The sequence below is a fragment of the Pinus tabuliformis genome, chromosome Q, assembly GCF_031772625.1.
Source record: "Pinus tabuliformis cultivar Carrire ecotype Pingquan chromosome Q, CPIR1, whole genome shotgun sequence".
Lineage (NCBI taxonomy): Eukaryota > Viridiplantae > Streptophyta > Pinopsida > Pinales > Pinaceae > Pinus > Pinus tabuliformis.
This window is the reverse complement of record NC_142296.1, coordinates 420,846,077-420,859,657: the sequence shown is the minus strand read 5'-3', so window position 1 is coordinate 420,859,657 and position 13,581 is coordinate 420,846,077.

The window sequence follows — 13,581 nt, the reverse complement described above, 5'->3', positions numbered from 1 at the left end:
CATGGACCAAAACCATCGTGTCCAAAACCATGGACCGAAAACCATCGCGTCCAAAAACATGTGTGAAAAATCATGCACAAAACCATAGGTGGGTCCGCCCGACCTAACATAGGGTCCAAAACCAAAATTTTCTAGGGTGCTGCCCCGAACCCCATAAAGTGGAGTAACGGGTACACCTCAAACCCCCTGTTAACAACGTGGAAAGAATATAACACAACCCAACATTCTCCCACTTGTTGTTTTCTTTCCACATGGGGGCACAAGAGAGTTTAGTCATTTTTCCAGCATTGAAATGCCCATTGTCTCTCTACACCAAGAGAAGTTCTCAGAGCTCATAGATTTTGTCAATGCATCTGCAGTATTCTTCAAAGTCTCCACCTTTACCGACAACACCTTTTTGTCTTCTATCATATCCCTCACAAAGTGATATGAAACATCAATGTGCTTTTTCTTTGAATGATATGTAGGGTTCTTTTCCAAGAAAATTTCACTTTGGCTGTCACAGTCTATCCTTATAGCTTCCTGTACTAACCCCATACTTGAACACAATCTCTGCAACCAAACTGCTTCCTTGCTTGCATGATTGGCTGCCATGTATTATGTCTCTGTAGTTGATAGTGCCACTACAGATTGTTTCTTAATCATCCAACTGACTACACCTCCAAATAGGTTAAACACATACCCACTTGTAGATCTTCTCTTATCCAGATCTCCAACCTAGTCTGCATCAACAAAGCCACGAATATCCAACATTTTGTCCAATCTTGATCTTCCTTGGTAGAACAAACCATAATCACTAGTGCCGGTCAAATACCTGAAAACCCGCTTCACTGTTGTCCAGTGCTCCTTCCCTAGTTTTGACATAAACCTGCTCAGTACTCGCACTGCATGTGCAATGTCTCGTCTAGTACAAACCATTGCATATATCAGGCTACTGACTACACTTGCATATGGACACGGGACATGTCCTCTTCCTCTTCTTGTATCGTGGGACACTGTTCAGCAGATAACCTCACACCTATAGGAATAGGAACCTTCGTCGGTTTACTATCCTGCATATTAAACCTCTGCAGTATTTTCTCGACATACTTCCTCTGGTTTAACCAGAGCTTCCTCTTTGCCTGATCTCTTTTAATTTCCATGCCCAAAATATAGTTTGCATCACCAAGATATTTCATGTTGAATTTGGAGGACAATTGGGTCTTCAAATCCTGGATAATTTCTTTGTCATTTCCAACCAGCAACATATCAACAACATACAAGACCAGATAAATAGCACTGTCACCAATTAATTTGAAATACACATAGTGATCTGCTTTGCTTCTAGTTAAGACAAGTCCCCATATAAATGTATCAAATTTTTGATACCACATCCTTGGTGACTGTTTTAATCCATACAGAGACTTCTTTAACTTGCATACCAGTTCTTTCTTACCCGTCACCGCAAAGTCTTCAGGTTGCTTCATGTATATTTCCTCTTCTAGATCCCCATGAAGAAATGTTTTCTTCACATCCATCTGTTCTACCTCAAAATCAAAAGCAACAACAACAGATAAAAGTAATCTAATAGAAGTTAGTTTGGCAACAGGAGAAAAAATATCACCAAAATCAATTCCCGACACCTGGGAATAACCTTTTGCTACCAACCAAGCTTTGCATTTCTCCACTTTTCCTTCTGCATTTGTCTTCTTTTTAAACACCCATTTGCTACCAATGGGTTTCCTTCCAGCCGGCAACTCCACTAGATCCCAAGCCTCATTTTTGTGAAAATATGCCATTTCATCAACCATGGCCTCTTTCCAGAGTTTTCCATCCTCTGAATCCACTTCTTCCTTCATAGTTCTGGGGTCATCATCAGTAACAAACAAAACAAAATCTGAACAGAAAGCAGATGGACTATACCTTTGTGGTTGCCTTCTTTCTCGAACTGATCTTCTCACAGCCGGAGTTTGTGGCTCTTCATCTTCTGATTCCTCCTCTGTTGTAGAGTCTGATTCTTCCTCCTTTAGCTCAAACTCTATCTTCTCAAGTTCCTTTGGTTGGACTTCATGTTTAATAACATCTCTCACCTCTCTAAACACCACATCTTGGCTATACATAACCTTCCTTGTTACTGGGTTCCGAAGCTTATAACCCTTTAAACCATCCTTATACCCAATAAAGATGCACTTTTCAGTTTTACTATCCAACTTTATTCTTTTCTCCTTTGGAACATGTACATATGCATCACATCCAAATACCCTCAGATGTGAAAGAGAGGGTTTCTTACTAGTCCATACCTCTTGTGGAGTCTTATGCTCCAACATTGATGAAGGTGACCTATTGGCCAGGTAACATGTAGTATCCACCGCCTCTGCCCAAAATTCCTGTCCTAACCCAGCACCACTGAGCATGCTTCTTACCCTTTCCATCAACGTCTTGTTCATTCTTTCTACAACTCCATTTTGCTGAGGTGTATATGGAGTAGTCTTCTACCGTGCTATACCACACTTCTTGTAGAATTATTCAAATTCCTTACTGTAAAACTCTCCACCATTATCTATCCTTAGCACCTTTATCTTCTTCTCTATCTGGTTTCCCACTAGAGCCTTAAATTCTTTAAACCTATCAAAGACTTTAGATTTCTTCTTAAGGAAGTATATCCATGTATTCCTTGAGAAGCCATCTATAAATGATACATAGTACATAGACTTAGCCAGTGATGGAACCTTCATAGGTCCAAACACATCACTATGCACAAGCTCTAATATATGTTTCGCCATCTTACCACCAGAGGGGAAACTCACCCAATTCTGCTTCCCATATACACAATTTTCCCAGAAATCAAAATCTAGAGAGCTATTACTCATACCTTCTACCATACCTTTACCATGAAGTATTCGAAGGCCCTTCTCTCCAATCTGTCCAGGCCTTTGATGCCACAGCATGGTCTTTTCTCCAGAGACCACTAGATTTTCTGCTCCACTTTCAGGAACCATGAAACTGTTGCACCCATCAACAATAGTGCTACCTTGCAGCTTGTACAGAAATACCAGTGCTCCATGAACCATCTTGTAGGTATCCATATCGAACACTGTTTTTACACCTGCATCATCCAGCTTACTGACATAAATAAGATTTTTGGCTAATGCAGGAATATGCAGAACACCCTGAAGTGTTCTAACCCTTCCACCTTGCAATTTCAACTTTACTTTTCCGTGACCAATGATTCTATCCTTCCTATCATCCCCTAAGAATACATCACCACCATCGTATTTCTCATACTTGCAGAACCACTGTTTGTGGGGAGCGAAGTGAAAGGATGCACCTGAGTCAATCAACCATGCCTCATGATCTACATGTGTACTTGAAGAATCCAAGTACACATCCCCACCTTCATCTGAGGTGGTTTTCGCCTCTACAGAAGGAGCATCATCAGATCCCTTTCCTTTGTCAGGAGCTTTAGATTTACAGTCCCTTTGAAGTGCCCTTCCTTTCCGCATTTCCAGCGCACCACCTTTACAGGTTTTCCTGGAGATTTAAATCTCCCTCTAGATTTAGATCTCCCACTTGATGACTTATTTTTGTTTCTATTCTGGGACCGTCCTCGTACAGACAAGGCATCACCATTTTGTCTCTCCATATTTTTCCATCTCATCTCCTCCATCAGCAAGGTTGAGACTATTCCATCAAACTCCAAGGTAGTTGCATTGCTACTTATTGCAATAACTAGACTATCCCACGAATCTGGTAGAGAACACAAAAAAGTGATGCACTTATCTTCATCTGAAATTTTAATATCAACAGATGCTAACTAAATTACCACAGTACTAAATGTGTTTAGATGCTCTATCACTGAGTCTCCATCTTTCATCCTCAAGTTATATAGCTTTTTCCGCAGGAATAGTTTATTCACTAGAGACTTAGATTGGTACAAAGTCCCTAACTTGTCCCACAAAGCCTTTGTTGTAGCTTCCCCTGATACATTCAGCAATACTGAATCTGAGACACACAATCGTATTGTGCTCTTTGCCTTCCGATCCAACTTCTTCCATTCTTCATTGGACACTCCCGTTGGTTTAGTACCCAGATCTACCATGATCCACTAATCTTTATCCACCAACAGATCCTCCATTTTGAGTTTCCACAACTCAAAACTTTGACCATTAAATTTCTCGATCTCTATCTTTCCACTGCTTGCCATCTTCTTTCACCACCAGAATCGATCTCGCAGATCTCCCACTAAACAGGGTCTACCACAGGCCCGAGCGAAACCCCTCAGCAACAAAGGCATCCCCTTGAAGCCAAAACTACTCTGATACCAAATGTAGGTTTAACACTGTACAGAAATTACCTGCATACAAATTCTAAAACACATAAAATAAACAATGCGAGAGCATAACACATATACACAGAGATTTTCCCCTGGATCCCAAAACCGAGACTACCAACTTGATTTTTCATTATGTTCCTTTCAATGTTACAATACATATTTATACATGTCGAAGCATCCAATACCATGGACCGAAAAACATCGTGTCCAAAACCATCGCATCCAAAAACATGTGCGAAAAATCATGCACAAAACCATAGGTGGGTCCGCCCGACCTAACATAGGGTCCAAAACCAAAATTTTCTAGGGTGCTACCCTAGACCCCATAAAGTGGGGTTATGGGTACACCTCAAACCCCATGTTAACTATGTGAAAAGAATATAACACAACCTAATAGTTGTTTTCAAAAAAAAATGAAAAGATAAAAATCATGAAAATTTGTATTTTGCAAGTCAGCAAGAAGGATGATCAGAGAGAAAAGGAGGATCACAAAGAGACCTATTTTACTCACATTTTTATTTTTCCACTCATTTTCATTCATCACTCTACTATTTCTTTCATTTTTTTCCACTCCTTTGCTTCAGTTTACAAGGGGACTGTGCTTTCTACAGGATCCCCTGGAAACCTACAGGATGATCCTGTAGGAATCACAGTGACACACAAATCCTATAGGAAGCAACCTAAGGACGAAAAATGACCTGCTATGTCAATAAAATATCACCCCTACATCATCATTCAATTACCATACCTATATCCACCTTCATCACCCCTGCATTCACCCTTAAAAAAATCAGTTTCAAAAAAAAAAATTCACATTCTTAAAAAAAAGAAGGAAACAGAGAGCAGAAGGGAGCATCACCTGAGCATTTCTCATTCTTCACACTCTTAGTCTCCCTCTCCATCCATGCACCATCCTCAAAATCCCAGCAAAGTGTGTTGGGCATGGAATCCCCCCCAAGGCATTTTTTGGGGGTTAAAGCCCAAGTTTTGACCAAGTCCTTTGTAAAGACTCCGCGATTTGTGGGCGCGAAGCGTGAATTCATGACAGAGTCATAGGGTTGTCCGCCCTTGTTTTCGTAAATGTAATGTTAGCTTGTAAGATCCACCCATGGTCTGCTGACCATGGGATTGTATAAGTAGAGCAAGGCTCTAAGTAGCGAAGGGAAGGGAGAAATAGAAGATAGGCATGATGAGTCTAAGAGATTGAGTCAAAGTGTAAAGGGTGTCTTTGGGTCGTAGAGTAGGAGAAGGCTCTGTCGCTGAGTGCGCAGAGGCCTAGTAGTCTGCGGCTGAGTGTGCATACCCCTGCAGTTGAGTGTGCAGGGCGAGTCGAGTCTATAACCGTGGGAAGCAATAATAAAGAGAAGTTTTACCATATTTCTATGTATCTTTTCCTGCTTTATGCATTATTGGGTATAATTTGCAAGTTTACTGTTTATGTGCTACGTGAACTTATATGAATATGTTGTATAATTAAATATAACACAAGGCTCCTATTTATGTGAAACTAACTAACTGGTGTAAGAAGGCAAGTAAGATCTTAGGTGCGACTTAGGGGAATAGTGCAGAACACTACTCCAGCAGCGCGGAAGCCCCACAGCCCCCGGTTATGGTTGAGCGAAGATGAATCTATAAGGGCACGAAGGCTAGGGAAGTGTGTGAAGCAACCTGCACGCAGGAACTAGTAGTTGGACCAATTTAGCCTCTCATACATCTCAAGGGTGTGGAAACATGGTTCCAACACCCCCCCATACTACTTCGGGTGAGACCTTAGTCTGTGCTCTGCGGACTGTTGCCGAAAGGGCCAGTAGTATAGGGATTTGCTTGACTAATTAACTCTGAACCTGGGTCAGGCCCCAACAAGCCAACAAATGGTTTTGTTGTCAGGACCGGGATCTGCATAGAGATTTCTGATGTCATATCACTGGAATCCAACAAAGAAAGGAATTGAAGATTGGTTGGATAGGAAGATCCACGAGTTCACGATGCAGGAAAATAGGAATCCACGATTATCAAAGGAAGAGTGGTTAGACTGCTACTTATACATAGAAATCCACGAAATTTTCTTTGCATCTTTCCCTACTGAGCTATACGAGTGGATCGTGAAGCTAGCAAATAGTCAAGGAAGGTGTAAGCTCGACAAACCTATTGTGTGGACTCCATAATTGGTGCACAGCTTGGAAGCATTTAAAGATAAGATCGTGTGCATTGTTGATCACTGGCTCAATTGAATTATAGGAGGGTTCATCACTGAGTTCGCGGTTACAGATACTTCAATCAGCTACAGCGAGGTAGAATGACTCTTCCTCAAAGGACCGCGAGGTAAGTACATTACGTCTTTGAACACTTGGATTAAAATTCTACTGTGTGAAAAGAGGGTTATGCAAATAAATTGATGTTTGGGGCTACACAAAGTGGGAGAATCTACAGAAATGAAAGTAGTGCGGAACTAGAAACTAGCCCCTTGATTTCACCTCCGCGAGGGGGCGAAGAAGTGCTTGCGAAGGTCTCACCAAGGAGTCTGATCAATTTAATAAGGTAGAGGATTCCACGCATACCACCCCCACCCACACCACTGCCAGTTTCACTATCTTCAACCCCATCTTCGCCCTTACCACCTCCGCCACCACCACGAGTCAATATGGAAAGCGTGATAAAGTCGTCGATGTTCAAGGGAGTAGGAAGTGAAGATCTAGACCAGTTTTGGTTTGTGATAAAGGTTGTATGGGAAGCACAGGGAGTCATGGATGACAATATAAATAAGGCAACGTTGGTCAGTGCTCTGCAGGATCATGCGCTAACCTGGTATATTAAGCATTCCAATGAAAATCCGAATGCGAGGATCACAGATATCCAAGCTGTGCTAAACAAAGAATTTAGCAGGCCGAAATCAGAGACGCAGTCGATCATTGGGTTCAAGGAGATCACGGTGCTTCTAGGCGGGACCCCTTGGAATTTGGATCAAAGACTGGAGTGTACAATTCGTGAAGCTAATATGACATTGACGGATGGACAACACCGCATATGGGTTGTAGCATCGCTAACACGGCATCTAAGGAACACGTTGTCACAACAGAGGTTAACCACTCAAGCTGAGGCCTTGGAGATCGCGATGAGGCTGCATGAGACCCCAATATAGGATCCTAACCTGGGAGTTCAGCAGATCCACATGCAATTGAAAACTTCTGCCTTGAGATGCAGAGTCTGAAACAAGACAGGACATCTCGCACGGAGGTGTGCAGCGAGGTATGGTGTGTTAAATGCAAGGGTCAAGGACATGACAAGGACCACTGCCTAGTGTTCGCAAATTACCTCACATGAGGAGAACCGATGCCATTGAGACCGGAGGCACAAGCAGGACCATGGGTGGCGTCGGCATTATGGTGTGCGATTTGTCAAATAGGAGGAAAGCATGCTATGGACAACTGCCATTTATTGCAGAAGTACACGCAAAATTCGCAGCAGCTGTTCTTTAATTTCTGTAGATCAGTGGGACATGATGAGCACACCTATAGAAGTTATGAGCTGATGATGGATTGGACTCCTACCTATAGAGTTTAGGCCAAAACACGGCCCCTTGATTATAACACAGGGATGGAGCGCACTGGATTTCAGGGGCGCAGATGAGGCCAAGGTGGAGGAGGACCGGGACGAGGTCGCGGACAGCTAATATGTTACAATTGCGGAGGGCCAGGGCATTAGGCCCGCGATTGTACAAATCCAACGTGTCCATCATGTTTGTATTGTACGTTGTTCGATCATGAGATGGAGGACTATCCTACACTAATAGCAAGGTTGCATGATAAAGAAGCACTCCAACCTCCCCCGACTCAGAACCTGCAAATGATGAGGTCTGAACTGCACGAGGAAGACCCTAATGTGAAAATTGTGCTCTGAAGTAGAATTACAACAAGGGATGACAAAGGCAAGCAGCCCAAAGAAAGTACTTGGGTTTGCAAGGCTCCAACGAAGCAACCAGATTTTGATTTGGAGCGCACTAAGGAAACCTTCATGGAAGCTAAGGAGAGCTTTGTTGATGCCTCCACTTCAGGAAGTAAAGACATACCGAAGCCAGAAATGGACCCATCCATGCTCACAACATTCCTGGAAACATGCATGAAGATGATGCGTGACAGCAAGTCTATGAAGGGACTGCAGGAACTCATAAATAGATGTGTTGGGACCGCGCTAGGAGAACCGTGTGTAGTTCGGAAGCTTGGAAAACACACGACACGAAGGGGAATGGAAATGAGATTGACTATGCAGATTGGAGAATGTGAGATGGACCAAGTGATTTTGGATCTAGGATCAAATGCGAACGTGCTGCCAAATCAAACATGGGAATGCATGGGAAGGCCTACACTATAATTGTATCCTATCCAACAGTGAATGGGGAACCAGCAAAAGATCCTACCTATGGGAATATTGCGGGAATCACAGTGGATATCGAAGGAGCAAGTGCACTAGCAGACTCTGAAGTGATAGAGATTGTTGATGACAGTAATCCCCACCCCATGCTATTAGGAATATATTGGGACACTGACATGAATGGGGTGATAAATTTGAAGAATCGCAAGATGATTTTTGAGAAAAAGTCTTTGCGCGTAGTTGTACCTTTAGACCCTGCAAAAATATCACAATACACAGATCTAGTGTGCGACTATGAAAGCGACGACGACTTGGACTGCATCTACAAGATAACTTGGCAAGAGCAAGACTGGGTAAATCCAACTGCGGATGGACGAATATCATGGGAGCGTGAAAGCTCCTGCACATCGAATTCGGACAAGGAGATATAACAATGGCAGAACCAATTACATGAGGTAACCACACTGAACTATAACAAGATGACGAGATCATTGCACTATGTATCAACGGAGGTAAGGGATCTGCCTACGTATGATGGGTTAAGTGAGGTGGATGACTTCCTGAACAGATTTGAAAGAGAGGTGCTGGAACAACAACGTCTCGAAGCTTTGAAATGGGTACTACACGTTACGCCTGCAAGGTGGTGGGGTACGAACCAAAGAAGCTTTGGAGACTGGCGCGAATGCAGGAGAACGATGCACATATTATTTGGGAAGCCTCATATGCGATTAATAGATAGGAATACCAGATGAAATGGTCTGCGCGCCCACTTGTGCAAATGGATACAGGTATACGGTTTGAAACCTGCGCGAATGCACATAGTCTTCGAGTTAGGCGACACAGTCAATAAGCCTGTGCAGATGAGGCGATGGCACGAGCAACCCCTCGGGTTGGAACCATGGAGTATGGAAAGACCCAGTGCGCATATGGTTATCCACGCAGAAGCCTTTAACGAAATATGAGAAGCACTAAACAAGGTCCACGATGCACAATAGACTGACTGGGACCTGCGCATACTAGCGGTTCTGTGGGCTTATAGGACCACGTGCAAGAAACTAACAGCACAGGCCCCTCTGAGGCTGGAGTATGGCTTGAATGCTGAAATCCCCCTAGAACATAAAAGGCCCAGTCCGCGCATGGCAGCACCGGCAGATATGACAGTTCGCGGAACCTTGGAAGAAGGGGTAGTGCAGATGAATGAAGCAGAGTACTTGGGATCTGATGAGCAAATCCGACAGGGTGACCTTTGGCTCCAGGAACTTATGAACGATAGGATGCGATTAAGGGAGAAAAGCACTTTGCTAGAAGCGAAAGCCAAGAAGCTGGAGGATGGGATCAAGAAAGATTTTCTTGATAAAGAACCAAGGATGACAAAGCAAGGTGCGCATGATCACATGGACAAATTTTGGGACTATTTCCAAGAATTGATCAACTTGATGCCTTGGATTGGACCGCATATCACTAAATGGATCAACCATGGTGGCACGATGTCGATGATCAATTACGCAATAATAAAATATGGGTATGTTCCAGGAAAACTGGTGGATGACCGAATGAAACCCTATACAGGTGGCACAACTACCTGACTAATTGTGGGAAGTACAGTCTTAGCACTCTAGGTAGTTGAAAGGAGTTGTGGGACTATAAACTACTCTACCCGGGAGCTGTACAATGTTATATCTACAAGCGCAGGTAATGTGTCACAAGGTCTGCGACTACACAAGGGAGGTTGTGCTGCCGCGCAGGTTGGCCGAAAAGTGACCATTGGAGTCACTATTCACGATGTGATGCTCAACTTGAGAACAAATGGAGCAGGCGGCAGGCATTCAAGATGCGATTTATGGGAAATATTTAAGAAAATCTATCACTAAGGGAGCATTAATCAACAGGATTTGGGGGGGAGCAGTCGAATTCAAATTCAAAAGGTGCCATAAATTACAAAGGGCTGCCAAACAAACAACACTTAGTCATTTGCGAATTGATCTGTTGTATACCCCGCGCATTCTGAGTAGAGTTGGAGGGACTCCGTGCAAAGATCTCTGCACCGACAGAATGACTCGAGGGCAAGTTACGATGTTTGTGTTGGGGGCCTGTTGGGCATGGAATCCCCCCCAAGGCATTTTTTGGGGCTTAAAGCCCAATTTTTGACCAAGTCCTTTGTAAAGACTCCGTGATTTGTGGGCATGGAGAGCGAAGTCATGACAGAGTCATAGGGTTGTCTACCCTTGTTTTTGTAACTGCAATATTGGCTTGTAAGATCCACCCATGGTCTGCGAACCATGGGATTGTATAAATAGAGTGAGGCTATAAGTAGCGAAGGGAAGGGAGAAATAGAAGATAGGCATGATGAGTCTAAGAGACTAAGTCAAAGTGTAAAGGGTGTCTTTGGGTCGTAGAGTAGGAGAAGGCTCTGCAGTTGAGTGCACGGACCCCTGCAGTTGAGTGCGCAGGGCAGGTCAAGTCTGTAACCGTGGGAAGCAATAATAAAGAGAAGTTTTACCATATTTCTATGTATCTTTTCCTGCTTTATGCATTATTGGGTATAATTTTCAAGTTTATTGTTTATGTGTTGCGCGAACCTATATGAATATGTTGTATAATTAAATATAACACAAGGCTCCTATTTATGTGAAACTAACTATCTGGTGTAAGAAGGCAAGATCTCGAGTGCGACTTAGGGGAATAGTGCAGAGCACTGCTCCAGTAGCGCGGAAGCCCCACAGCCCCCGGTTAGGGCTGAGAAAAGACGAATTTATTAGGGCGTGAAGGCCAGGGAAGTGCGTGAAGCAACCTGTGTGCAGGAACTAGTAGTTGGACCAATTCAGCCTCTCAGACATCTCAAGGGTGCAGAAACCTAGTTCCAGCACCCTCCCCACCATACTACTTCAGGTGAGACCTCAATCCGCACACGGACTGTTGCCGAAAGGGCCAGTAGTATAGGGATTTGCTTGGCTAAATAACTCTGAACCTGGGTCAGGCCCCAACAAGCCAACAAAGTGTATAATTAAGAGTTCTTAGGCAGAAGCATCTACAAGACATCCTGTAGAAAATCCTGTAGCAACCTATCCCACAGAATACAAATCATAAGAACAGAAAGCTCCCAGCATGATGATCCAAGAGCAGAAGGAACTCCAAATCAGTAGCAACACCATCATCTTCAACACCGAGTACCTACACAACTAAATAATCATCATAGAACAACAAAAAAAAGGAAGAAGAATAGCATGTAGCCAATACACACAGCAAGCACCTCCGGTCTTCAACAACTGCAGCAAGGTATTAGCACCACAAGTAAGTATCCTGCTCACTCTCTCATGTGCATAATGTAGTCAAAAGATGTAAAGGTTACGAGTAAGTTGGTTTTTAAGAAAAAGGTGGCAAGTTAATTTGGCCACCTTCAATAAGTCAACAAAGTCAAAACAAATTGTCCTCTCACACGTGGCAGCAGTCAACTCAAAAACAGAAGGAGAAGGACAAAAGCAGTTAAGGCTACGGAATCATGAAGTGAGAGTTGATTATGAGGAGTGGGGAATGATGAGGTGGTAGTGGGAACCAACATTCAAAAAATGGAAATTGTACCTCGACCACCAGCACACCACCTCACCCCAAATGACCATAAGAGGAAATAATCGGCGTCCCCATGCATTCATGCATTCATTTCCTCGAGGCTGGTTCTCACAAGTCACTCTCATACACAGGCAACCTACAGAAAGGAAAACTCCTTCATTTTTCTGCATAGGAATTCCTACAAGATTGCAAAGGAAATCCTACAGGATTGCACAGGAAATCCTACAGGATTGCACACAGGATTCCTACAAGATACATAGAGACAATCTACAAGATAGGCTGAGAGGAGTTTCAGAGGGGAAAACATGGGGTTGGCCACAACAAACATTATGAAGAGGTAGGCTCTGTAATTACATCCCTCTTTCCAAGTAAATTGAACAAAAAATCCTCTAGTTTGAGTGAATTTGGCAGCTGTGCAAGAGAATTGTCCACGCAGTCATTTCAATTTTTTTTTACTTCTGCATTTGAAAATTGTATCAACTATTTCATCTTCTCAAACTTCACCAACCAAGATGACAAGAGGGTTTAATAGAAGGGAGCCCATTAACACTGTGAGAATCCAACAACACCCTCAGGTGCTAGAAATCTTCACAAGGCATAATTGGATGGGGTATTTTGAAAAATTAAGGGGGTATGATGATGAGGTGGCCCAAGATTTTTCTCTCTCCATCACTCTAGTTACCAGATTCCATGCCACTATTGTGGTAAGAGGCCTCTCCATAGATCTCACCCCTGAACTCATCAGCATAGTTACCACACATCTCCTAGGAGTACCATGGAGGAAGGAAGACAAAGGAGATAATCAGATTGCCAAAAGGAAATTCTTTTTAGAAGGTGAGGAACCCATTGAGGACAAGAATGGAGTAAGGAGAGAAAGTCTGCCATATCCCTAGAATGAGGTGAGCTACCAACTTATCAAATACATATCATGTGAGGGTAGGTATAGTGTGGTCTATGGCTATCATTTTAAGCTTCTTAAGAGTTGATATTTGGAGTAGAAAAACCCCCTCACCACAGGCTCAGCATACCATACTTCTTGCTGCAATCACTGATAGACACAAGCATCAAGGTGCAAGAGGGAAATTCCCAATAGTTAGCTCACCATGGGTTAATTAGAATCCTTATAGAAGATGCCCTCCAAAACCTCAGAATTCCAATACAATGGTCAGTTTTTAGAGACATGCAGGTAGAGGAGGACATCAAAGCTCTCACATATGATGTTAGTCCTACTGTTAGTGGAAAGGATGAGGAAGAGATTGAAGCAGAGGAAGAAGAAGTAGAGAAGGAAGAAGAAGAAGCAGAAGGAGATGAAGATGAGATGGATGAAGAAGAAG